Source organism: Triticum urartu, chromosome 5, assembly GCF_003073215.2.
Source record: "Triticum urartu cultivar G1812 chromosome 5, Tu2.1, whole genome shotgun sequence".
In the NCBI taxonomy this organism is placed as follows: Eukaryota; Viridiplantae; Streptophyta; class Magnoliopsida; order Poales; family Poaceae; genus Triticum; species Triticum urartu.
Genome location: NC_053026.1, coordinates 171,338,831 through 171,364,620, shown reverse-complemented (window position 1 = coordinate 171,364,620; position 25,790 = coordinate 171,338,831).

The window sequence follows — 25,790 nt, the reverse complement described above, 5'->3', positions numbered from 1 at the left end:
CATGGTAAGTGTTATTATCCGGTGAACGCCACATAGTAAGAGCAACATAATGCCAGTATCTTTAATATGTTGTGACTGCAGATGGGGCTTCCACCATGGAAGCCTTGCGGGCGGAACTTGCCCGAGCCAAGGAACAAGCGAGGAGTAGTAATGCGGATGCTTTGAAGGCGGCCGAAGAGTTGAAAGCCGAGAAGGCCGCACATTGCGAGAGCCAAGAGAAGATGGCCAAGATGGTCGTAGAATTGAAAGACACTGCCGACCGTTGTCGGGTCCTTGAGAAAGAGAACCAAGCGAAGGCAACGGACCTTGAGAAGGCCTCGGCGGCAGACAAAGACACCTGTTCTGCTATGAGAGCGAAGAAGGAGGAGCTGCGGGAAGCCGGGGATATTGCGGCTGGAAAACCCTTCATGTTACGGAGGAAGTTCGGAGATCCACGGTATGCCCCTCTGGATTGGCTGTGGAACTCAGCAGATGCGTATATGGATTTGGCGGCGAGCGCTGCCGATGCGGCCAAGTACTTCCAAGGTCAGACAGATCGTGAAGTGGACAAGCTGTTCTAGACGCAATTCCACGTTCCAGAGCGTCCGCTTTCATTGACTGACCAGCTGGCCGAATGGGCCGAACTGAATAGGTTGTCCGGACTCGCAATAAGGTCTGTTGTGGATCAATTATGGCCGAAAGGGCCTAAGCCGAACAGCTATTTCAGCTTAGTGCAGCAGCTCCTTGATGCGGTGCCGCGCATTAATGCAATGAAGAGGTCGGCGTGCATAGAAGGCTCGTGGATGGCCCTTTGCCGGTGTTAAAACGTATTGGGCGGAGATGGACGCTACCACTGTTGCGGCGCAGGGTTCGGCCCTAGGCCGTGTGGCTGCCAAACACTATTTCGAGGAAGTTCTCGAGGGTTCTCGTTTGATAGAGGCCCAGTGCTCGAAAAATATTATGTTTGAGTGATATGTATTCTCATTGTAAACATAATACTTTTATGAAGTTTTTATAAGGCCGTGTTTATACTTTTGCCTGAAAGTAGTATGATGCCTCCTGTGCGGCCGTTTATGTATACATGTGTATAACCTGAAAGATTGCAGTCGTCGGCTTCAACCCCCACGCATATAATGCGGAGGTGCTCGCAAAAAACGCGTGTTCACACTTAACCCAACATCTTGGTCCTGATAAGGAGGTGATAGCGCAGCGAGCGAGGCAACCGGACTATAATGCTTGAACACTTTCACTTAGCCATAGGAGTTTGACAGTGGGGCTACTAGATAGCCCCTGGTGGCTCCGCACTCTCCCGATCGCGGGGTGCACATATGCCTGGCTGGAAAACGGCCCTTCTTAAGGCGGAGGAATTCTAACATTCCGATAGGTCATCGAGTGGTTGACCAGTCTCACGCTATATCATGACAGTCAGTTTTCGGCTTTCTCTAGTGAGGCGCTCGTCCGGATGAACCAGGGCACAATCGCAGTAGTTCTCCTGGTGCTACCTTAGCCGGCAAAGTGGAACGTAAGGCACCAAAACACAGGAGCTGGGCAAACCCAACATTTGACCAAAGACAATGATCCGGAGCTGATGCATATAAGGCCAAACTCGCGATGCCGAACACTCCCTAAGGTATTCGGTATTTATGGTATAAACCGGGCCGAAATAGTGCCGCTTGTAAGAAGCCCCTTGTGTCCAGGTACGTGCGTTATTCTGACGTGGCCACATGCCAAGGCGTCAGCATCCTTCTCAATTGTGCTGAGAATTAGGTGGATATGTATCAACAAGAGACAGTAAAAAAGGTCTACGCAGGGTCTTAATCTAAAAAGAATCCTTGGAGCGGGTCCCTGCTGCACGTCTACGCCTGTGTCTCCGTTGTGCCGTATCCTGGACGGGTCTAGCACGATGATTATCTATAAAAGAGAGGAGCTTAGGTAAAAAAGCTGTCATCTAAAAGGATAGTTTTTTAAATTAACCATGTAGAATTCAAGGTGAGTAAGAATTACCACTTGTATGCGCATGTTGAGCCCCTTGTATTGTAATAGGGGACCTGCTAATTAGTTGGTGAGGCCGTTTTTAGTGTGCGGCTGTTAAGGCAGCCGCACGCTCTTCGGCGCACAGAAATCGCTTAATATTTCCTTTCACTGGAATGATGCCACGTGGACCGGGCATCTTGAGTGTGAGGGAAGCGTAGTGTGGTATTGCATTAAAGCGCGCAAAAGCTTCGCGTCTGAGTAGTGCTTGATAGCCACTTCGGAATGGAGCGATGTGGAAGGTTAGATGTTCGCTACGGAAGTTATCGGGGGAGCCGAATATAACGTTTAGTAGCAGGGAGCCCATGCAATGAGCCCCTGGGCCTGGCGTTACTCCTTTAAAGGTAATATTGCTATGGCAAATTTTTGTTGGGTATATCCCCATTTCACGGATTGTATCTTGGTATATCAGGTTTAGACTACTGCCACCGTCCATCAGGACCTGTGCGAGGCGGTATCCGCCAATTATTGTGTCTAATACCAGGGCAGCCCATCCTGCACGCCAGATACTTGCTGAGTAATCATGATGGTCGAAAGTGATCGGTTGAGACGACCAGTGGCAGGACTCCGCGGTGATAGGCCTTCGGGCGTATTTTTCTGGGAGTGCCGTTTTGTTTTTTCCATTGATCACGTGTAGCACGTTTACTGTTTTGACTTCTGGTGGAAATTTCTTTTGTTCCCCAGCGGCTTCCTTGAGAGGCTCATTCTCATCTTCGCTTGGTGTATCCTCCCCCTTGTGTACGGCGTTGAGCTTGCCGGACTACTTGAAGACCCAACATTCTTTGTGGGTATGATTGGCTGGTTTGCCAGGGGTGCTATGGACCTGACATATTTGGTCCAGAATTTTATTCAAGCTGGAAAGTTCGTCTCTGGCGACTTTAGAGGGCGGCTTCTGACCTAGCTGAGAGCTTTTGAATCCGGCGTTTACTGTCGTGCTCTTCATGTTGTCTCCTTTGTTTCGGCGTTTGTTATTGTTGTTGCTCCGTGATTTCCTGTTTCCATCTCTAACTTCGGATGTACTGGGGTCGCTGATGCTGCATCTGGCTAGCCAACTGTCCTCACCCATGCAAAAGCGGGTCATGAGGCTTGTTAATGCTGCCATCATTCTCGGCTTTTCTTGGCCGAGGTGTCTGGCGAGCCATTCATCACGGACGCTATGTTTAAAAGTTGCCAATGCTTCAGCGTCCGGACAGTCGACAATTTGGTTATTTTTAGTAAGAAACATGTACCGAAGTTTTTGGGCTGACTCTCCGGGCTGTTGAGTTATATGGCTCAAATCATCCGCGTCCGGAGGCCGGACATAAGTTCCTTGGAAATTTGCCTGAAAAGCGTCTTCAAGCTCTTCCCAACTTCCAATGGGGTTTTCGGGGAGGCCTTTAAGCCAGTGGCGGGCTGGCCCTTTGAGCTTGAGGGGTAAGTACTTGATGGCGTGGAGATCATCTCCTTGAGCCATATGGATGTGGAGGACATAGTCCTTGATCCAGACCCCAGGGTCTGTTGTTCCGTCGTATGCCTCTATGTTTATAGGTTTGAATCCCTATAGAAATTCATGATCCAGCATGTCATCGGTGAAACATAGGGGGTGTGCGGCACCCCTGTATCTAGGTGTACCGCGTTGTTCGGATGTTTGTTGTGTTACATTGTAAGCTGGGCGCGCTTGCGTGGTCCATAGATGGATCTGGTTGCACCGTCCTTTTGGTGCGAGCCCTCGCGTGGGTCGCGTGTTGACTTGTGAGTGGCGTTGTTTGCCACGTGAGGTTGGCCGTGAGGTCGTCTATCCGGCCAGGTGGCCGTTTTGATTTTTGGTTGTGAGGGGTCTGAGGCCTCCTCATCGAATTCAGGTAGCAATTTCCGCTTTGGGTAGCTTTTTGTGGGGCGATTGTCGCCGTACTTCGCTGCTGTGTTGGGTACTTTACTCCATCTGATTTGGAGTGTGTCCTGCACAGCCTTGTGCCGTTGCTTCTGCTTTTTTAGGCTCCTCGCGGTGGCAACAAGCCTTTGACGGGCATTCTGTTGCTCCGGGTGCCTGTCCGGCGTTGTGTTGTCCAGACTATTATCTTTGACAGAATTGGTTTGTTCGGTTTGATTTTCCGTATTGCCATGGTCCGGCAGTGATTCGCCCTGCTCCAACGCTGGGTCTGTGTGGTCGTTATTTTTGGCGAGGCGGGATTTGGGGCGGCGCTTGCGCCACCGCTTTGACTGCTTCTCGAGGGAACAAGACTTCAGTGCGTCCTTCTGTTCCTCATCGTCGTTTTCTTTTGGTGTGTCCACCATGTATACGTCATATGATGAAGTGGACGTCCGGCGCCCTGTGGGCGGTGGTTCATCTTCGCCTCCCGCATCGTTGTCCATACCGTCGATGCCTGCGGAGTCGAAGTCGAGCATGTCGGTTAAATCCTCGACAGTGGCTACAAAGTGGGTGGTGGGTGGGCGTCGAATTTCTTCGTCATCCGCATCCCAGTCCTATTAGCCATAATCCGTCCAGGGCTCTCCTGACAAAGAGAGAGACCTTAGTGAATTCAGAATGTCGCCGAAGGGCGAGTGCTGAAAGATATCTGTGGCGGTGAATTCCATGATCGGCGCCCACTCGGATTCGATTGGCAGGGGCGCGGATGGTTTGGGGTCCGGAAGAGAGTCCGGCACCTTGGAGTCACGGGCTGCGCAGAGGATTATGCTGGTATTTGGCTCGATCGCCGTCGAGACTGCAGCCCCTGGGGCAGTGTCTAGCCACCCGTCCTCGATTGGTGCAGTTGGCTCCGAGCTAAGGGTCGGAGCTGATGTGGGCGCGGCCTCTAGAGTACCGTCCGGTGGCAGAGCTAGGTCATGCCCATCGAGACAGTGCGGCGCGCCCGGCTGTGGCTCGAATCCGTCAAAGATCAAGTCTCCGCGGATGTCGACCGTGTAGTTCAAACTTCCAAATCTGACCTGATGGCCAGGGGCGTAGCTTTCGATCTACTCCAGATGGCCAAGCGAATTAGCCCGCAGTGCAAAGCCGCCGAATACGAAGATCTGTCCGGGGAGAAAAGTCTCACCGTGGACCACATTGCTACCAATGATAGTGGGAGCCATCAAGCCTAACGGCGACGACACATAGGAACTCTCAATGAAAGCACCAATGTCGGTGTCAAAACCGGCGGATCTCGGGTAGGGGGTCCCGAACTGTGCGTCTAGGACGAATGGTAATAGGAGGCAAGGGACACGAAGTTTTACCCAGGTTCGGGCCCTCTTGATGGAGGTAAAACCCTACGTCCTGCTTGATTAATATTGAAGATATGGGTGTTACAAGAGTAGATCTACCACGAGATCAAAGAGGCTAAACCCTAGAAGCTAGCCTACGGTATGATTGTATGTTGTGATTGTTGTCCTACGGACTAAAACCCTTCGGTTTATATAGACACCGGAGAGGGTTAGGGTTACACAAGGTCGGTTACAAAGGAGGAGATATCCATATACGCATTGCCTAGCTTGCTTTCCATGCCAAGTAGAGTCCCATCCGGACACGAGACGAAGTCTTCAATCTTGTATCTTCATACTCTAACAGTCCGGCCAATGGAGATAGTCCGGCTGTCCGGAGACCCCCTAATCCAAGACTCCCACAACCGGTTTACAATTCATTCATGGTGGTTCATAAGGTGCAACGGGATAAAGAAATCCAAGTATGTAAATTTCGTAAACTGGAGGCTAATACAATAATGAATGACAAAGCGGTAAATGGAACAAAGGTATACGCATACTGTTAAACTGGAGTATGACAACGGAGATAAAGGGATTGCCGGTTTACAAGGGGACTAATGGTATGTGATAGATTGCTTTCTACAAAGGTAAACCGCCTATGTGATAAAGAGGATACAGATCTAAGGCAAGAACGACTAAGTAAGGTAAAATAGGTTTCACAAGGTTACATGGAAATTTTGGATCTATCGTAAGACAGGAAAAGCAAAAAGATTTAGACCTAAAAAGGTTGGTCCCGAAGCGGTTCACAAAGGTCCAGATCAGTTTTTATGCGCATAAGGGTTTGTTGTGGTAAAAGAAGATAAGCCATTACACGGAATACATCAAGCTTGAGGTTTTTATCCATGGACTAAGGAGGACCAGGGAAGAACAGTGTCGGAGCCTCGATGAACTTTGATGAACAAGGAAACCATAGGTAGATCTACAAAGGAGGAAAGGGAAGGACATACAGCGGCTGTTGAAGCAGTGGAGGTACGCCGCGGCTCTCTGGTGCAACCAGATCGATGTAGCGGCCAACAGAGAGGCGGAGGTGAAGCTCGGCGACGACGACGGCGCTCGGGTGCAGAAGCGGCGCGAGGAGGAAGAAGAAGCGAAGAGATGGAGGGGAAAAAAGGAAATGACCCGTGGCCCTATTTATAAGGTAAAGGGGGGAGGTAACATGCGCGAGAATCAAGGGGCCAGAATATTGGATACCTAACAGGAGCGGTCGCCTCGATTGTCGGAGGCTCATTAACTGAAGGTGAGATCTATCATTTCTAAATAACAAGATGACATCATGGCGATTTAACATGATCCTGGAGTATGACATCATGGCGGTTTACAAGATCAAGGTGAAGATGCAAGGGAAGAATTTTTCGAAGTGTTGAAGATTGACATGAGCAAGTTCAAATCAATCTGGGGCCTAATGTTGGGGATATTACTACTAGACGTGAACCAGCCAGGAGTAGCCGGATTAACTCCAAGAAGATTAGAAGCCCATGAAGACGTAAGGATGGTGGCACTTTACGAAGGCCCAAGGCCCAAAGGCGAGTTAAGGCCTATAGATGTAAACCGACTTTCTCATGTAACTTGCATTGTAAGATAGGAAGGATAGAGACCGAGCCGAACACGTTTATGATCTGGCCTCGGGACTCTGTAAACCGGCAGGCGTCAACCTGTGTATATAAAGGGACGACCTGGCAATGGTTTAGGGACAACAGACAACAACTCGAGAGTAAGGCAAAGAGGATTCGCTCCTTGGTCATCGAAACCCCAGCAATACCAAACACAACTAGACGTAGGCTTTTGCGTTCATCGAAGGGGCCGAACTAGTATAAAAACCCTCGTGTCCCTTGTCCAGTTTAACCCCTTTAAGCTAACACGCAGCGATGGCTCCACGACTAAGTCCTTTCACGAGGACATCTGCCGTGACAAACCCACGACAGGTCGTCAGGTGTCCGGTCTATTCGATATGGGCCAGACTGATGGGTCGTGAAGGCGAAGCAGAAGACCACCTCCCGTGTCTGGGCAGGACTCCTATGTGTGTAGAACTGCAAGTTTGGTGTCCGGGTGTAATACTCCTTTCCTGTGTGAACCAACTTTGTACAAGCCTAGGCCCCTCCAGTGTTTATATAAACTGGAGGGTTTAGTCCGCAAAGGGGATCAGAATAATCATAGGCTAGACAGCTAGGGTTTGGCCATTACGATCTCGAGGTAGATCAACTCTTGTAACCCCTATACTCATCGAATACAATCAAGCAGGACATAGGGTTTTACCTCCTTTGAGAGGGACCGAACATGGTAAACACCGTGTCCCCATTGTCTCTTGTTACCATTGATCCTTAGACTCATAGCTTGAGCCCCCCCTACCCAAGATGTGTCGGTTTTGACACCGACTTTGGGTTCTTCGCAATGATGTTATTTGTTGAGTCGAGAATGGACTTGAACGAACCTGCCATGCTGGCCGAGGTGATGATGTCGCACCGATCAATGAGTTCCTCTACCATGTCATATTTCAGATCGGGCCAAGAATAAAGGGGTCGTTTTTGTACTGTTCCCTCCATGGAGAAGACGAACGAATAATAGCAGAAGGAAGGGTGAAGGCAAATGGAGGGAGGAAGAGCGTGCGACAGCAGTTCCAAATTGAGAGGGAAATGCAAAGAGGCGGTGGACGGTTGCCACGGTACAATTATCTTGTTATACTGAACTGTTTCTGTTCTCTTGTCTCAAAGCAAACGGTTCATTCGAGTGAACCGCATGTCGTATATCGCACACACCTTGATCTGGCTGACCGTTTCTTTTGTGTTGCCTAATCATAAACAGTTCATCCGAGTGAACCGTGTGCTGTATATCGCACACACCTTCATCTGGATGCCCGTTTCTTTTGTTCCTCCTCATCACAAATAGTTAATTAAACTGAACTGTATGCCCTACATCACACACGCAACTAAAATCTGAACCGTGTTTGATGCATCCGTCATCGCAAACGTTTTGCACCTTTTTGACGGTTTTTTACACCACCGTTTGCGATTATTGCATCGCACACTATTTCGTCAAAGGGTCTCTGATTGTAGTGTCGCGTTAGCAGCATCCTGCAGTAGTGACTAGATCATGCTAAAAAATTTTACTCTACTAGATCAAGATATAACCAAAAGGATCGAACTAAGAAAAACGATAAAGATAAAGATGTGATGGTGATACGATACCGGGGCACCTCCCCAAGCTTGGCACAAGCCAAGGGGAGTGCCCATACCCATATATTTAGATCTCTTCTTCGGAGGTGGTGATCCAATATTCTTGGCAATAATACACTTTAGAATGTGATTTTCTTCCTTGAGCTTATTGACTTGTTGTTTGAGATCCATTATTTCCTTACGGAGTTTGCCCGTGACGACAAGAGCTACGATCAACCATGGATGCTCCTGGCTGCTGGGAAAAAGGCAACACTCTTTTTCATGTTATCATTGGAGAGAAATCGAGCATTAGGAAGTATGACCGAGTCTAGTATGAGCTCTGAAGCTCCTCCGGCAGAACTCCTGGTTGAAGGCGTGAAGTAGCTTCTTGATCCTCCTCCATGGCATCTACTCTTTTAAGGTCGGCCTCCATCTGTTCCTCTGTTGACCATCAAAAGGGTTCAGCTTGGCTGTAGGCCCTTGGATCCTATGTCGGGTGAAAGACACGACTCTCCCGACCGACTCTTGCAAAGACATCTTGCTCCAAACCTGCTACAAAATTAGCCAAACACAAGAACATAGGATTTTGTCATGGTACGGTGGTCAAAACCTTCGGGAGATTATATAATGAATTTTTACCAACCAAAAGAAGTGTTCCACAAGAAAACAGAGTCCAGAGGGCACACGAGGTGGCCACAAGCCATAGGGGCGCACCCAAGGGGGTAGGGCGCTCCTCCTGTCTTGCTGCCACCTCGTGCATTCTTCGGACTACTTTTTATTTTCCTAATTTTAAATATTCCAAAATGGAGAAAAATTGCCATTGGAAACGTTTTGGAGTCGGTTTACCACATACCTATTCCTTTTAGGAGTCTAAAACATTATGGAAAGTCTCCCTTAAGTACTCCTCCGATGTTATGGTATTAATTATATTGGTGTCAACATTTATGGGAGTACCTGAGATATAATGTTTGACTCTTTGACCATTTACCACCTTCACGTTAGTGCCTTCCGCGTTGTTGATTTTGATGGCACCATAACAATAGACCTCCTCGATAATGTAAGGACCTTCCCATTTAGAGAGAAGCTTTCCTGCAAAAAATCTTAAATGAGAGTTGTATAGCAAGACATGGTCACCTACATTAAATTCACGCTTTTGTATCCTTTTGTCATGCCATCTTTTAACCGTTTTATTTAAATAACTTGGCATTCTCATTGGCTTGGGTTCTCCATTCATCAAGTGAGCTAGTGTCAAATAACCTCTTCTCACCGGCAAGTTTGAAATCATAGTTGAGCTCTTTGATTGCCCAATAAGCTTTGTGTTCTAGTTCAAGAGGCAAGTGACATGTTTTTCCATAAACCATTTTAGACGGAGACATACCCATAGGGTTTTTATAGGCAGTTCTATAAGCCCATAATGCATCATCAAGTTTCTTGGACCAATTCTTTCTAGATCTATTAAGAGTCCTTTGTAAGATCAATTTAATTTCTCTATTGCTCAACTCTACTTGACCGCTAGACTGAGGATGATAAGGAGATGCAATTCAGTGGTTAACATCATATTTAGCAAGCATTTTGCGGAAAGCACCATGAATAAAGTGTGAACCACCATCAGTCATCAAATATCTAGGGACTCAAAACCTCGGAAAAATAACTTCTTTAAGCATTTTAATGGAAGTGTTATGATCAGCACTACTAGTTGGAATAGCGTCTACCCACTTAGTAACATAATCAACAGCAACTAGAATATGTGTATACCCATTAGAGGAAGGAAAAGGTCCCATATAATCAAAGCCCCAAACATCAAATGGTTCAATAACAAGTGAATAATTCATAGGCATTTCCTGACGTCTACTAATATTACCAATTCTTTGGCATTCATCACAAGACAAGACATACTTACCAGCATCCTTGAAGAGAGTAGGCCAATAAAAAACAGATTGTAATACCTTGTGTGCGGTTCTATCTCCAGCATGGTGTCCTCCGTAGGCCTCGGAATGACACTTGTGTAGGATCTGTTCCTGTTCATGCTCAAGTACACAACATCTAATAACACCGTCTACTCCTTATTTATAAAGGTGTGGCTCATCCCAAAAGTAATGTCTTAAATCATAGAAAACTTTTTCTTTTGCTGGTATGTGAAACTAGGTGGTATAAATTTAGCAACAATGTAATTAGCATAATCACCATACCATGGAGCATTATGAGAAGCATTTATGACAACTAATTGTTCATCAGGGAAGCTATCATCAATAGGTAGTGGGTCATCAAGAACATTCTCTAACCTTGAGAAGTTGTCTGCTACGGGGTTCTCAACACCCTTTCTATCAATAATATGCAAATCAAATTCTTGTAGCAAGAGAACCCATCTAATAAGTCTAGGTTTAGCATATTTATTTTCCATGAGATATTTAATAGCAGCATGATCAGTGTGAACAATCACTTTGGAATCAATAATATAAGATCTGAACTTATCATAAGCAAAAACAAGTGCTAAAAATTCTTTCTCAGTAGTAGCGTAATTTCTTTAAGCACTATCTAGAGTTTTACTAGCATAATGAATAACATTCAATTTCTTATCAATGCTTTGTCCTAGAACAACACCAACAACATAATCACTAGTATCACGCATAATTTCATCAGGTGGTTGAACAATAGGTGCAGAAATCAAGATTTTCTTAAGTATTTCAAAGGTCTCTACACAATCATCATCGAAAACAAATGGAACATCTTTTTTCAAGAGATTAGTGAGAGGCCTAGAAATTTTAGGGAAGTCCTTAATAAATCTCCTATAGAAACCAGCATGACCAAGGCAACTTCTTATACCTTTGATATGTGTAGGACACATCATTTTTTCAATAGCATCTACTTTATGTTTATCAACTTCAATACCTCTTTCAGAAATTTTATGCCCCAAGACAATACCTTCACTAACCAAAAAGTGGCACTTCTCCCAATTCAAGACAATATTAGTTTCTTCACATCTCTACAAAACTCGATCGAGGTTGGTTAAGCAATCATCAAAATAAGTTCCGTAAACGGAGAAATCATCCATGAAAACCTCAACAATATTTTCACAAAAGTCAGAGAATATAGCAGTCATACATCTTTGAAAGGTAGCAGGTGCATTGCATAAACCAGAAGGCATATGTCTATAAGAAAACGTACCGAAAGGGCAAGTAAAAGTAGTCTTTTCTTGATCCTCTTTTGACACAGGTATTTGCAAAAAACCAGAATAACCATCTAGAAAGCAAAGGTGTGTATGTTTGGAAAATCTTTCTAGCATTTGATCTATAAAAGGTAGAGGGTAATGATCTTTCCTAGTAGCTTTGTTTAATTTGCTAAAATCATTACCATTCTATAACCTGTAACAATTCTTTGTGGAATCAATTCATTCTTATCATTAGGAACAACAATAATACCTCCCTTCTTAGGGACACAATGAACAGGACTTACCCATCTACTATCAGCAATAGGGGATTATACCTGCTTCCAGAAGCTTTAATATTTCATTTCTTACCACTTCTTTCATCCTTGGATTCAACCGTTGTTGGTACTGATCAACAACTGGTTTAGCATCAGGGTCCATACTAATTTTTTGCTGACATAGAGTGGGACTAATGCCCTTAAGATCAACAATATTATCTCCAATAGCAGCGCGGTGCTTCCTCAGAGTTTTCAACAATTTCTCTTCTTCATGCTCTGAAAGGTTAGCACTAATAATAATAGGATATATCTTCTTTTCATCAAGATAAGCATATTTCAAAGTATAAGGCAATTTCTTAAGCTCAAACACGGGATCACCCTTGTGTGGAGGAGGATCCCCAAGAATCTCAACATGCAGGTTGTGTTTGAAAATAGGCATTTGGTGAAAGAATATTTCATCTAATTCCTTCCTTTCATTCATAAACATATCATTTTCATGGTCTAGTAGATATTGTTATAAAGGATTAGTAGGAGGCACAACAATAGAAGCAAGACAAATAATTTCATCCTTACTAGGAAATTCATTATCATGGGGTTGTCTACGAAATTTAGAGAAATTAAAACCATGATACACATCCCCAAAACTGACAGTAACAATTTCTTTCTTGTAGTCTATCCTAGCAATAACAGTGTTCAAGAAAGGTCTACCAAATATAATGGGACAAAAATCATCTTGTGGGGAACCAAGAACAAGAAAATCAGGAGGGTATTTTATTTTCCCACACAATACTTCAACATCTCTAACAATCCCAATTTGTGATATAGTATCTCTATTGGGAGGTTTAATGGTAACATCAATATCTTCTTTCTCAGCAGGTGCAATATCATTCATAATTTCTTGATATAAAGTAAAAGGAATTGCACTCACACTAGCACCCACATCACATAAGCCATGATAACAATGATCCCCTATTTTAACAGAAACAACAGGCATGCCAACAACAGGTCTATGTTTATCTTTATCATCAGGTTTGGCAATTCTAGCAGCTTCATCACATAAATAAATAACACGCCCATCAATATTATAGACAAAGAGATCTTTAACCATAGAAATACTAGGTTCAACTTTAATTTGTTCAGGGAGTGTAGGTGTTCTAGTATAACTCTTACGAACCACAGTTGAAGCTAGCTTTAGCATCATCCTTTATCCTAACAGGGAAAGGTGGTTTCTCAATATAAGCAGTAGGAACAATAGGATCAACATTATAAGTAATGGTTTGTTCTTCAAATTTAATAGGTTCTACTACTTTCACTTCAATGGGAGGATGATATTTAAACCACTTCTCCTTAGGGAGATCAACATGAGTAGCAAATGATTCATAGAAGGAAGCTACTATCTCAGTGCTAAATTCACGAAAACCATCGGTATCCATGAAAGATTTAACACAATCAAACTTAAGGTTTATACCTAACTAATTACCTTCGTCGAGTTCCCAACCTCAGAGTTACGTTTAATTCTTTCCAATAAATCCCATTTGAATTCAATATTCTTCTTCATAAAAGAACCAGTACAAGAAGTATGGAGCATGGATTGATCATTATGAGAAAGCTGAGCATAAAAATTTTGAATAATAATTTCTCTTGAGATCTCATGATTGGGGCATGAATATAACATTGACTTAAGCCTCCCCCAAACTTGAGCGATACTTTCTCCTTCACGAGGCCAAAAATTATAAATATAATTCCGATCATGATGAACTAGATGCATAGGTTAAAACTTCTGATGAAATTCCAATTTCAATCGATTGTAGTTCCAAGTACCAATATCATCGCATAGCCTATACCATGTCAATGCCTTCTCCTTCAAAGATAAAGGGAAGACCTTCTTATTGACTTCATCTTCTGGCAAACTTGTAAGCTTGAATAATCCACAAACTTCATCCACTTAGATTTGATGCATATCGAGATGTAATGTTCCGTATCCTGCATAACGATTTGGTAGCAGTTTCTCTATCATACCTGAAGGAATTTCATAATAAATATTTTCAGTAGGTGCAGTAGGTTGAGGGGAAACTCTTTGCTCTTTTGGTCGGGGTGAAGATACCCCTAACAAACCTCTCAAATGATTATTTTCCATAGTAACAAGTGATAGTAAAATTCAGCACACTATATAAATTTTTCCTTACCAAATTCCACTTACCAAAGGCGCTTCACTCCCCAGCAACAGCGCCAGAAAAGAGTCTTTATGACCCACAAGTATAGGGGATCTATCGTAGTCCTTTCGATAAGTAAGAGTGTCGAACCCAACAAGGAGCAGAAGGAAACGACAAGCGGTTTTCAGCAAGGTATACTCTGCAAGCAGCCTAGCACTCAAATTACCAGTATCAGATAGTTTTGTGATAAGATAATTCATAACGGGTAGAAAGTAAAAAAAGTAACAACGGTGCAGCAAGGTGGCCCAATCCTTTTTGTAGCAAAGGACAAGCCTGAACGAACTCTTATATAAAGCAAAGCGCTCCCGAGGACACATGGGAATTATTGTCAAAGCTAGTTTTCAGCATGCTCATATGATTCACGTTCGTTACTTTGATAATTTCATATGTGGGTGGATCGGTGCTTGGGTGATGTACTTACTTGGACAAGCCTCCCACTTATGACTAAGCCCTCTCGCAAGCATCTGCAACTACGAAAGAATAATTAAGATAAACCTAACCATAGCATGAAACATGTGGATCCAAATCAGCCCCTTATGAAGCAACACATAAACTATGGTTTAAGCTTGAGTATTCTATAGTCTCACCTAAATAGCTTGGCGTAATCATGGTCATAGCTGTTTCCTGTGTGAAATTGTTATCCGCTCACAATTCCACACAACATACGAGCCGGAAGCATAAAGTGTAAAGCCTGGGGTGCCTAATATATCAAACGAATACGAAATTCACATGATTACTTATAACAAGACTTCTCCCTTATTCTCATGAACAAACGTAACTAATCAAAAAGCATATTCATGTTCATAACGAGAGGGGTATTGAATAGTATTAAGGATCTGAACATATGATCTTCCACCGAATAAACCAACTAGCATCAACTACAAGGAGTAATCAATACTACTAGCAAACCACAGGTACCAATCTGAGGTTTTGGGACAAAGATCAGATACAAGAGATGAACTAGGGTTTGAGAGGAGATGGTGCTGGTGAAGATGTTGAGGGAGATTGACCCCCTCTCGATGAGAGGATCATTGGTGATGATGATGATGATCATTTCCCCCTCCGGGAGGGAAGTTTCCCCGGCAGAATATCTCCGCCGCAGCCCTAGATTGCTTTTGCCTAGGTTCCGCCTCGAGACGGCGGCGCTTCGTCCCGAAATCTCTCTCTTGATTTTTCTAGGTCAGAAAGCTTCATATAGCAGAAGATGGGCACCGGGGGCTTGCCAGGTGGCCCACAAGGCAGGAGGGCGCGCCCAAGGGGTAGGGCGCACCCCCCGCCCTTATGGCTACCTGGTGGGTCCCCTCTGGTACTTTCTTCGCTCAATATTTTTTTATATATTCTAAAATAATTCTCCATAAATTTTTAGGACTTTTGGAGTTATGCAGAATAGGTCTGTCCGGTTTGCTGCTTTCGAGTCCACAATTCCAGCTGTCGGCATTCTCCCTCTTCACGTAAACCTTGTAAAATAAGAGAGAAAAGGCATAAGTATTGTATCATAATGTGTAATAACAACCCACAATGCAATAAATATCAATATAAAATCATGATGTAAAATGGATGTATCAACGAACATAGACAAATGAATCTCATCTGGAAAACTGTTGAAGCGGAAGGCGAATATTGAGCCTTCATTGATGTTGCGGGTCTTTGCAACTTTAGGCCAGTGCCTGTGGATGATTGACTGTCAAACCTTCGTCCTCTTCAGGAACACTTCAATATTGAACCGTGTGTGTTGTATGAATACCTTCCTCACCTCCTGACCATACAGGTGGTTTGGGAGGTAATCATCAGTGAACTGCTTTGGAAAGGCCTGAAAACAAGGATGTGCATAAATATTTCTCTATATTGGAAATGGGCAAAGGAATAAAAAAGGCAAGGTATAATAGTTAGTACCATGCTGTAGTGAACTGATGTCTACTTCATTGTGCAGACAAGGATCTTGTTTTTTGTTGCTAATTTCTTTATCCTAACAATCTTTCTGAGTTTCTTGACTTGACTGATATTCACGGACAACTCATTTCCCCATATGCAAAAAGGGTCGGACAGTGGGTCAACACCTCTGACAGCAGGACCTACATGTGCAAGACCAAATTGTTAAAAACCTAATATTTAAAAACAAGAAATGGAAAGGTGTGTTATTAACTGCAACATGCCTAATATTTTAAAACAAGCAAACGTAGTCATTCAAACTTGCATTGTGTAGGTCTAAGTACACTAGTTATTGGCCCTGTTTGGATCCATGGGTTAGAGTTAGTTTGAGCTAGTTTGGGCTCAAACATAAGGGCTCGATTGCGCTAGTTGCATCTAACGCACCCAAAACAACTATCCCACCAAAGAGGTGCTAATTGGGCCTAGTTGTCCTAGTGCATTTATTGTCAATCTAACCCTATCATCCAAACACCTCTTTTGCTAGAGTTAGTTTAGGGTTAGTCATTGTTGAGTATCATTGTTATTTAGGAAACGTAGGATACCATAGGATTTACTCTACCTTTACTCTACCGTATATGCCCACGAGGCTCAAGCAATACAATCAACTATTCCACCAATCTCTCTCTCCCTTTTAACTTTCATGAGCTAGAAATTAACTCTAACCTCTAGCAAAGTTAGAGTATCCAAACAGTGCCATTATTTAATCAAATGGAAAGGCGTGTTAAATACTCCCTTCGGTCCTTTTACTCTGCATATAAGAATTGTCTAACCTTATTTATATGAAAAAATATCAACATATACTATGCTAAAGTTATACAACATGAAAATTTAAGTCATGACACATCTAGTCATATTGATTTCATATTGTGAATGTTGGTATTTTTTCTATAAAGTTGGTCAAACTTTACGAGGCTTGACTTTAAAAATCTTATATGCGAACTAAAAAGATTCGGAGGGAGTACAACATGCTTAACAACAACCAAATATAGTCATTCATAGAGCTATTATTAAAATTGGTATTGATGAAATTGAATTGCATAGTTCATATTAGCACATATAGAACATCACACTATGAATAGCTGAAATAAACAAGGCATACTACAAACAACCAAAGATGGCAATTGAAACTGGACATATACTAACTACAAACAACCGAACAACCATAAAACATAGAAATAAACAAGGCATAATGCAAACAACCAAATATAGCAATAAATACTGGAAAAGTTCTCACTACAAAAGGGGTTCAATAAAACAAGTCATGGGTTTCCTCACTTGTCACAGATTGGCTCCTCCTCGTTGTCGTCGTTGATGAGGTATGACTTGCCAACTGAGGATTCCAAGCCAGCTCGCAAAACGTATCCCTCAAAAATGACAAAAGGGGCTCCATGGCGATGAAGGATGGCAAATTTTTCATAACGAGCCGTAGGAGATCAGCGGGAGGGCCATCGAGTAGATCGATGGCTGTCGAACCTGAAGGGTTGGGGTGGGTAACTTAATAACCTATGACATAACTCGCGTCAAGCCGTCAGTGTTGACGACCTCGATGTCGTAGCCGATGACCACGACATGCCAGAATACTTTAGCCAACTGATTGAAAGGCTCCATCCAGGTCCAGTCATCATCGTCAGCCTCCTCGGTGGCCACCTCACCGACGTCAGGCAAAGAGGCCGCGGTAAAGGTCTTTTGGGCCATTCGCTCCTCGAGCTCCTCGGGAAGCATAGCCGAGCTTAGGCTGCGACGCTCTGGAGTAGAGAGGGGGTGGGGATGGGGATCTCTGGGAAAGGGGCATTTTGCAGGCGTCATCTAAGAAACTGAAGGTGGAGAGGGTATGTATATCGGTGGTTAAACTGCACGGGCATATCGGGAGTGGTTGACGATGGAGGCGGTGCGGCGGCGGCGGCGGCGGTGGCGGTGACCTAGCTAGGTTTCGACCGAGGGAGGGGTGGTGTGTATGTGTGTGAGCGGGGGATTTGGGGTGAGCGAAGGATTTGGGGTGTGTGTGTGGAGGGGGTCCAAGGTGGTGTTTGAGGAAATGTTGTGGGTACTGAAAATTTTACGAGGCGGGAGTAAAATGGCGGGGCTACCAAAAATTTGGATCAAGGGATCAAAGCAGTGTGGGGCGGGAGTAACGAACATCACACACAGTTAAAACATAATAATTGTGTGCTATTAAACATAAAACCACTCTAGTCAAGCAGATATTTTTGAGATTGCGAGGGATGCAGGTGGGAGTAAAATTCCGGGGCTGCAGTTAAAAAAATCCGGGGCTACTGAAAATTTGGATCAACTGATTGAAGCAGAGCAGGAGTAACAAATATCGCACACGGTCCACACATACGAATCGTGTGCTCTCAAACAGAAAAACCCTCTACGCGGGTAGATATTTTCGAGATTACGAGGCAGTAGATATTTTTGAGAGCGGGGGGCAAGCCTCGTGGAGCCCAATCTACTGTGCTGATGTGAGTGACTGCAGGGGCATGGGTGTGGCACACGGGTAGTCTGACCGAACCGTGTCTGTTGCGTACCCAATCCCAGACGGTTTCTGCATCCAACTCGTGTGTTGTTCATAAATTTGGCAAAAAGAATAACACGGGAAAGGGTCAGAAGACGAACACACTTGCATGTGGACCAAATATATGTATGAAAAGGCTGGTTTGATGTTTGAATACCCAACGCAGAACTTTGATGTGGCATCTGTCACACAAAGTGCACAGTATTGCTAGTCATCCATCGCCTACAAACCCCACTCCGTGTCGGTGGTAAGGGAATCCTAGATAGTAATGCATGCCCACAGATAGTTAGGTTTGAAATCTCACCCTACTGTAACACAAAACCTATAGGAGTCCATCATATATATGGTCAAACTTCCCCTTTCACTTCCGGACAAAGGTGGATTGTGTGTCGACCCACAAATGTGTGCTTGTGGCGGGAGATGTGTGAGACCACATACGGACCACCTGCGGGTGGCCCCATACTATATGTATGAAAAGGGTGGGGTGTGATATTTAACTATCAATCACAACTTTGATGTGGCATGTGTGCCTCGCAAAATAACCGAACATTCCTGACCCCACGGAGGATGCGGGTAGTGCGAAGTACCTCCCCCCCTACACACACAAGTGTCGGGGGGAGGCCATCTCACCAAGACGTACTGTAACACGGACCAAACAGAATCGAACTTGATCGTACAAGCACTCTCGCTCATTGTGGGTCAAAGTGATGGACGTCCACATGGCCCCACAAAATGGGCTAGCTTGTTGCCGATAAACTCACGAGGGAGTACTGTCTGAAGACAAAATCCACTTTGTGCATGTGTCCCAATTATGTATATGGAAGTGGTGTGTGTGGTGTTTGATTATGCAATGCGAAAATTTGATGTGGCACCATGCTTTCAAACCATAAAATCCCCACACTAATGGTTCATGATGCGTAGCATGCATGCGCTCAAACTTAATTGGGCCTGGAATGATCGCCCTACTATACGATAACACGAACTAAAGAAGAAGAATCCACCCTAGTAACCTTTCTTATCTTCGGTCAAAATGATGGACGTTCACGGGGCCCACAAATATATATAGGCTTGCCACCCATACATAACCAAGTGAGCGAGAGTGCGCAAAGACAACCATTTCATGCATGTGTCCCAAACATATTTATGGACGCGCGTGATGCATGCATATGTGTTGAATTAATACCTAATGCACAACATTGATGTGGTGCATGCATTCAAAATCGCACAGGTCCCCACACAGAGCAAGAGGTTCATGACGCATGTCGTGTGCTGGCCCCCCATTCGATCCAGCAGGATGGATTCATGTGTACACATGCACTATTAAGTCGTGCCCCGACACGTGGGAGATATAGCCACATTGTGGGTGTTACAAGTGCCTCCTTATTACGGGGAAAATAATGATTCCTCCACCTGACAGCAGGGACCCACCGGACGGGCCACCTTATTTTGCGAAAAAACGTTTCCCCCCTGACTGCTGGGACCCACCAGCTTTATCTTCGCACACAAGGACGTGTGTCCATATTACGGGCAGAAAAAATGATTCTCCCCCTGACTGCTGGGACCCACCAGCTACATCTTTGCAAGCAAGGAAGTGCCTAACAATCGGGACCCACCTGGTCAAAGCGTACGTAGCGTTGTCATTCTGGTCGCAAAGGTGTACGTACATACTGGTTGATGTAGAGGTGCGCATGTGTCATAGTAGAGGCGCGTACGTAGCATGTACACGTATGTACAACGGTCAGGGTGCAAGAAAGAAAATATGGCCACGTACGTACATACGGGCGGGGTCTCGAATGCTTGCTCGCGCATACGTACGGCCAGGGCTCGTGTACATTGCTGGGTCGGAACGGAGAAGTTGCACCGTCGTCGTGTTCATGGGGAGGCAACCGGCTGGGTCAGAATGGAATGTGTCATTGTGTTCATCGGGAGCCAACTGGCTTGGACGGAATAGCCGATGGAAACCAGGCTTGGCATACCGCATAACGGAGGAAACGGCCTTGTGTTCGACCGGCCATGGTCGAAACGGGATCTTTTTCATCGGGAGGGGTCTGGCGTACCGCAAAACGGAGGAAACTGACCTCCTATGGTCGAAACGGGGTCCTGTTGATCAGGAGGGTTGTGGCGTACCGCAAAATGGAGGAAATAGACTTGTGTTTGAGCGCTACGGTCGAAACGGGGGTCTTGTTCATCAGGATGGGTGTGGTGTACCGTAAAACAGGACTCCACAGGATACTGTTCATCTCCACCGTCGACTACCTCCACGGGCTACTGTTCATCCACTGTCGACTGCCTCCACGGGCTCATATTCATCCACCATCGACCTCCTCCAGCCTCCACCTGTGACTATTCATCCACGGGCTCCTGTTCATCCAGCCTCCACTGCTCCTCCACCGGCTACTGTTCAGCCAACCCTCTCCACGGGGTCCTGTTCAACCATCCCTCCATGGGCTACTGTTCATCCAGCCCTCCATCGGCTATTGTTCAACCAGCCCTCCACCAGCTACTGTTCAACCAGCCCTCCACGGGGTCCAGTTCATCCAGCCCTCCATGGGGTCATGTTCATCCACCGGCTCGATCGATTGGGGTACTGTCCATCCAGCGGAAACGGCCTCTACTACCACGGGGTCCTGTTCATCCAACCCCCCACCAGGAACTGTTCATCCAAACCCCCTCAACAACGCTCACTGTTCATCATCGGAAGTAGGTAGCAGTGTTCGATCGGCTTCAGTTAGCAGCAGTAGTGAAGGAATCACTCGGATTCAGTTAATAGCAAGGGATCGATCTCTCCGGTTCAGTAACGTAGCTAGTGCAATCGCTCGGGTTCAATTAGAGCCCAACTCCTCGCTCGGGTTCAGTTAGAGCCCAATGCCTCATACACACGCGCGTACGTACGAGAGAAACGCGCATCGCTCGGCCCCCGACCACCCACCGTAACTGGGAACTCCCCGATATTTTCCTCGCCCTCGCTTCTACCATGGTTTTTTCCGTCATGGACGGCCCAAAATGTCATGGAGTTGCGTCTCCAGTCCGCCCAGGATGAAAAGCCCATTTTCTGTCATGATTTTTTGTCATAGAAGTAGGACACCACCACATCTATGATGATACCGGGTTTTGTCACAATTATCATCATAGAAGTCTCATAAGTATGACAGGAAAAAAATTGTTCGGCCCAAAATGTCACGGATGTGTCTTTTTTTGTAGTGTCTATTTTATTTTTGATATGTTCCTAGAGAAAACTAAGTTGAAAGATGATAGTAGCAATGATGCGGACTGGGTCTGTGATCTGAGGATTATCCTCATTTCTGCATAGAAGAATTATGTCCTTGATGCACCGCTAGGTGCAGACCTGTTGCAGGAGCTGATGCAGACGTTATGAACGTTTGACAAGCTCAGTATGATGACTACTTGATAGTTTAGTGCGCCATAGTTTATGGCTTAGAACCGGGACTTCAAAAACATTTTGAACACCACGGAGCATATGAGATGTTCAAAGAGCTGAAATTGGCATTTCAGACTCATGCCCGTGTTAAGAGGTATGAGACCTCTGACAAGTACTTTGCCTACAAGATGAAGGAGAATAGCTCAGCTAGTGAGCATGTTCTCAGAATGGCTGAGTACTACAATCACTTGAATCAAGTGAGAATTAATCTTCCAGATAAGATAGTGATTGACAGAGTTCTCTAGTCACTATCACCAAGTTACTAGACCTTCATGATGAACTATAATATGCAAGGGATAACATAAATGATTCCCAAGCTCTTCGCGATGCTGAAATCGGCGAAGGTAGAAATCAAGAAAAAGTATCAACGTTGATGGTTGACAAGACCACTAGTTTCATGTAAAATGGCAAGGGAAAGAAAGGGAACTTCAAGAAGAATGGCAAGCAAGTTGCCACTCCCATGAAGAAGCCCAAAGCTAGACCTAAGCCTGAAACTGAGTGCTTCTACTTCAAAGGGAATGGTCACTGGAAGCGAAACTACCCCAAATACTTGGAGGATAAGAAGGATGGCAAAGTGAACAAAAGTGTATTTGATATACATGTTATTGATGTGTAATTTACTAGTGTTCATGGTAACCCCGGGGTATTTGATACTGGTTCACTTGCTAAGATTAGTAACTCGAAACAGGAGTTGCAAAATGAACAGAGACTAGTTAAGGGCAAACTGACGATGTGTGTTGGAAATGATTCGAAGGTTGATAAGATCACCATCGCACAGTCCTTTCACCTTTGGGATTAGTGTTGAACCTAAAATAAATGTTATTTGGTATTTGTGTTAAGCATGAATATGATCGGCATGTTTATTGCAATACGGTTATTCATTTAAGTAAAAGAATAATTGTTGTTCTGTTTACATGAATAAAACCTTCTATGGTCATACACTTAATATAAATGGTTTATTGAATCTCGATCGTAGTGATACACATATTCATAATATTGAAGCCAAAAGATGCAAAGTTAATAATGATAGTGCAACTTATTTGTGGCACTGCCGTTTAGGTCATAGTGGTGTAAAGCGCGTGAAGAAACTCCATGCTGATGGGCTTTTGGAATCACTTGATTATGAATCACTTGATGCTTGAGAACCATGTCTGATGGGAAAGATGACTAAAACTCCATTGTACGGAACAATGGAGCGACCCACTGACTCATTGGAAATAATGCATACTGATGTATGCGGTCCGATGAGTGTTGAGGCTCGCGGCGGGTATCGTTATTTTCTGACCTTCACAGATTATTTGAGAAGATATGGGTAAATCTACTTAATGAAACATAAGTACGAAACATTTGAAAAGTTCAATGAATTTTAGAGTGAAGTGGAAAATTATCGAAATAAGAAAATAAAGTTTCTATGATATGATCGCGGAGGTGAATATTTGAATTACGAGTTTGGTCTTCATTTGAAATAATGTGGAATAGTTTCGCAACTCACGCCACCTGGAACACCATAGTGTAATGGTGTGCCCGAACATCGTAATCGCACTTTATTAGATATGGTGCAATCTATGATGTCTCTTACCAATTTAGCACTATTGTTTTGGGGTTATGCATTAAAGACAGCCGCATTCATGTTTAATAGGGCACCGTCTAAATCCGTTGAGACGACACCGTATGAACTATGGTTTGGCAAGAAACCAAAGCTGTAGTTCCTTAAATTTTGGGGTTCTGATGCTTATGTGAAAAAGTTTCTGCCTGATAAGCTCGAACTCAAATCAGAGTAATGTGTCTTCATAGGATACCCAAAGGAGACCATTGGGTACACCTTCTATCACAGATCCGAACGCAAGATATTCGTTGCTAAGAATGGATCCTTTCTAGAGAAGGAGTTTCTCTCGAAAGAAGTGAGTGGGAGGAAACTAGAACTTGATGAGGTAACTATACCTTCTACTTTGGAAAGTAGTTCATCACAGAAATCTATTCCAGTGATTCCTACACTAATTAGTGAGGAAGCTAATGATGATGATCATGAAACTTCTGATCAAGTTACTACCGAACCTAGTAGGTCAACCAGAGTAAGATCCGCACCAGAGTGGTAAGGTAATCCTGTTCTAGAAGTCATGTTACTTGACCATAACGAACCTATGAACTATGAGAAAGCAATGATGATCCCAGATTCCGCGAGATGGCTTGAGGCCATGAAATCTGAGATGGGATCTGTCGGTGTCAAAACTGGCGGATCTCAGGTAGGGGGTCCCGAACTGTGCGTCTAGGCCGGATGGTAACAGGAGGCAGGGGACACAATGCTTTACCCAGGTTCGGGCCCTCTTGATGGAGGTAAAACCCTACATCCTGCTTGATTAATATTGATGATATGGGTAGTACAAGAGTAGATCTACCACGAGATCAGAGAGGCTAAACCCTAGAAGCTAGCCTATAGTATGATTGTATGTTGTCCTACGGATGAAAACTCTCCGGTTTATATAGACACCGGAGAGGTTAGGGTTACACAAGGTTGGTTACAAAGGAGGAGATATACATATCCATATTGCCTAGCTTGCCTTCCATGCCAAGTAGAGTCCCATCCGGACACGAGACGAAGTCTTCAATCTTGTATCCTCATAGTCTAACAGTCCGGCCAATTTATATAGTCTGGCTGTCCGGAGACCTCCTAATCCAGAACTCCCACAGTAGCCCCTGAACCAGGCTTTCAATGACGATGAGTCCGGCGCGCAGTATTGTCTCCAGCATTGCAAGGCGGGTTCCTCCTCCGAATACACCACGGAAGAATTTTGAATATAAGGATAGTGTCCGACCCTGCAAAATAAGTTCCACATACCACCGTCGAGAGAATAATATTTCCACAAATCCAATTTGCTGACTTGTTTTGGCAACATGACATTACGTCATAGCCCGGTGATAATTCGAACCGTTTCCTTTAACTATCCCCGCACATAACGCGAGGCTGTTTTTTGACACATCTTGTCAAAACAGAGATCGTATCCCCTTATCACGGGATTCTCATCAATACGGGTGTGGGTAACCCAACCGCGCCGTCGATTATGGCGGTTGGGGGACGAGCGAGTTTTACAGGCTAGTGGGGATGCATAGTTTCATCCGCCCATATAAAGGGATAAGGATTTACTTTTTCATCCACGCCTTCTTCCTCCTTTGCTCATCCACCTTCGCATACTCGAGCTCCAGCGCCCAAGTTCGCATTTCCCACCTCGACCTTCTCCAACCATATCTGGAGCGGGAGGCAGGTGGATGGTCTCCTCCGTCACGGAGGAACACGTCAAGAAGCTGTGGTGAGCTGGATACTTGCCCGACAGCATCGTGCACTGGCTCCCGGAGGAGGGGCAGCTCATCCCCACCCCCAGGCCCAATGAGAGGGTGGTATTCCTCACCCATTTCCTCTACGGACTGGGATTTTCTCTCCACCCATTTGTCCGGTGGCTCATGTTCTACTACGGACTGGATTTCCACGATCTGGCCCCGAACTTCATCCTCAACATCTCGGCGTTTATCGTCGTGTGCGAGGCTTTCCTCCGCATGAGGCCCCACTTCGGCTTATGGCTGAAGACCTTCAACGTCAAGCCAAAGGTAGTGAGCGGCCGCCAGGCGGAGTGCGGAGGCGCCATGGTGGGCAAGATGCCCAATGTCACATGGCTCGAGGGCTCCTTCGTGGAGACAATAAAGGGGTGGCAGTCGGGGTGGTTCTACATCACCGAGGCGCGTGACCCTACATGGGTAGTGGCCCCCGAGTTCCGATCTGGCTTCCCCACATGGCTCACCTCCTGGCAAGAGAAGGGCCTGTCCTGGGGTAGTTCGGGAGAGCTGATCGGACTCCAAACATGTATTCAAAACATGGTCAACAAGAA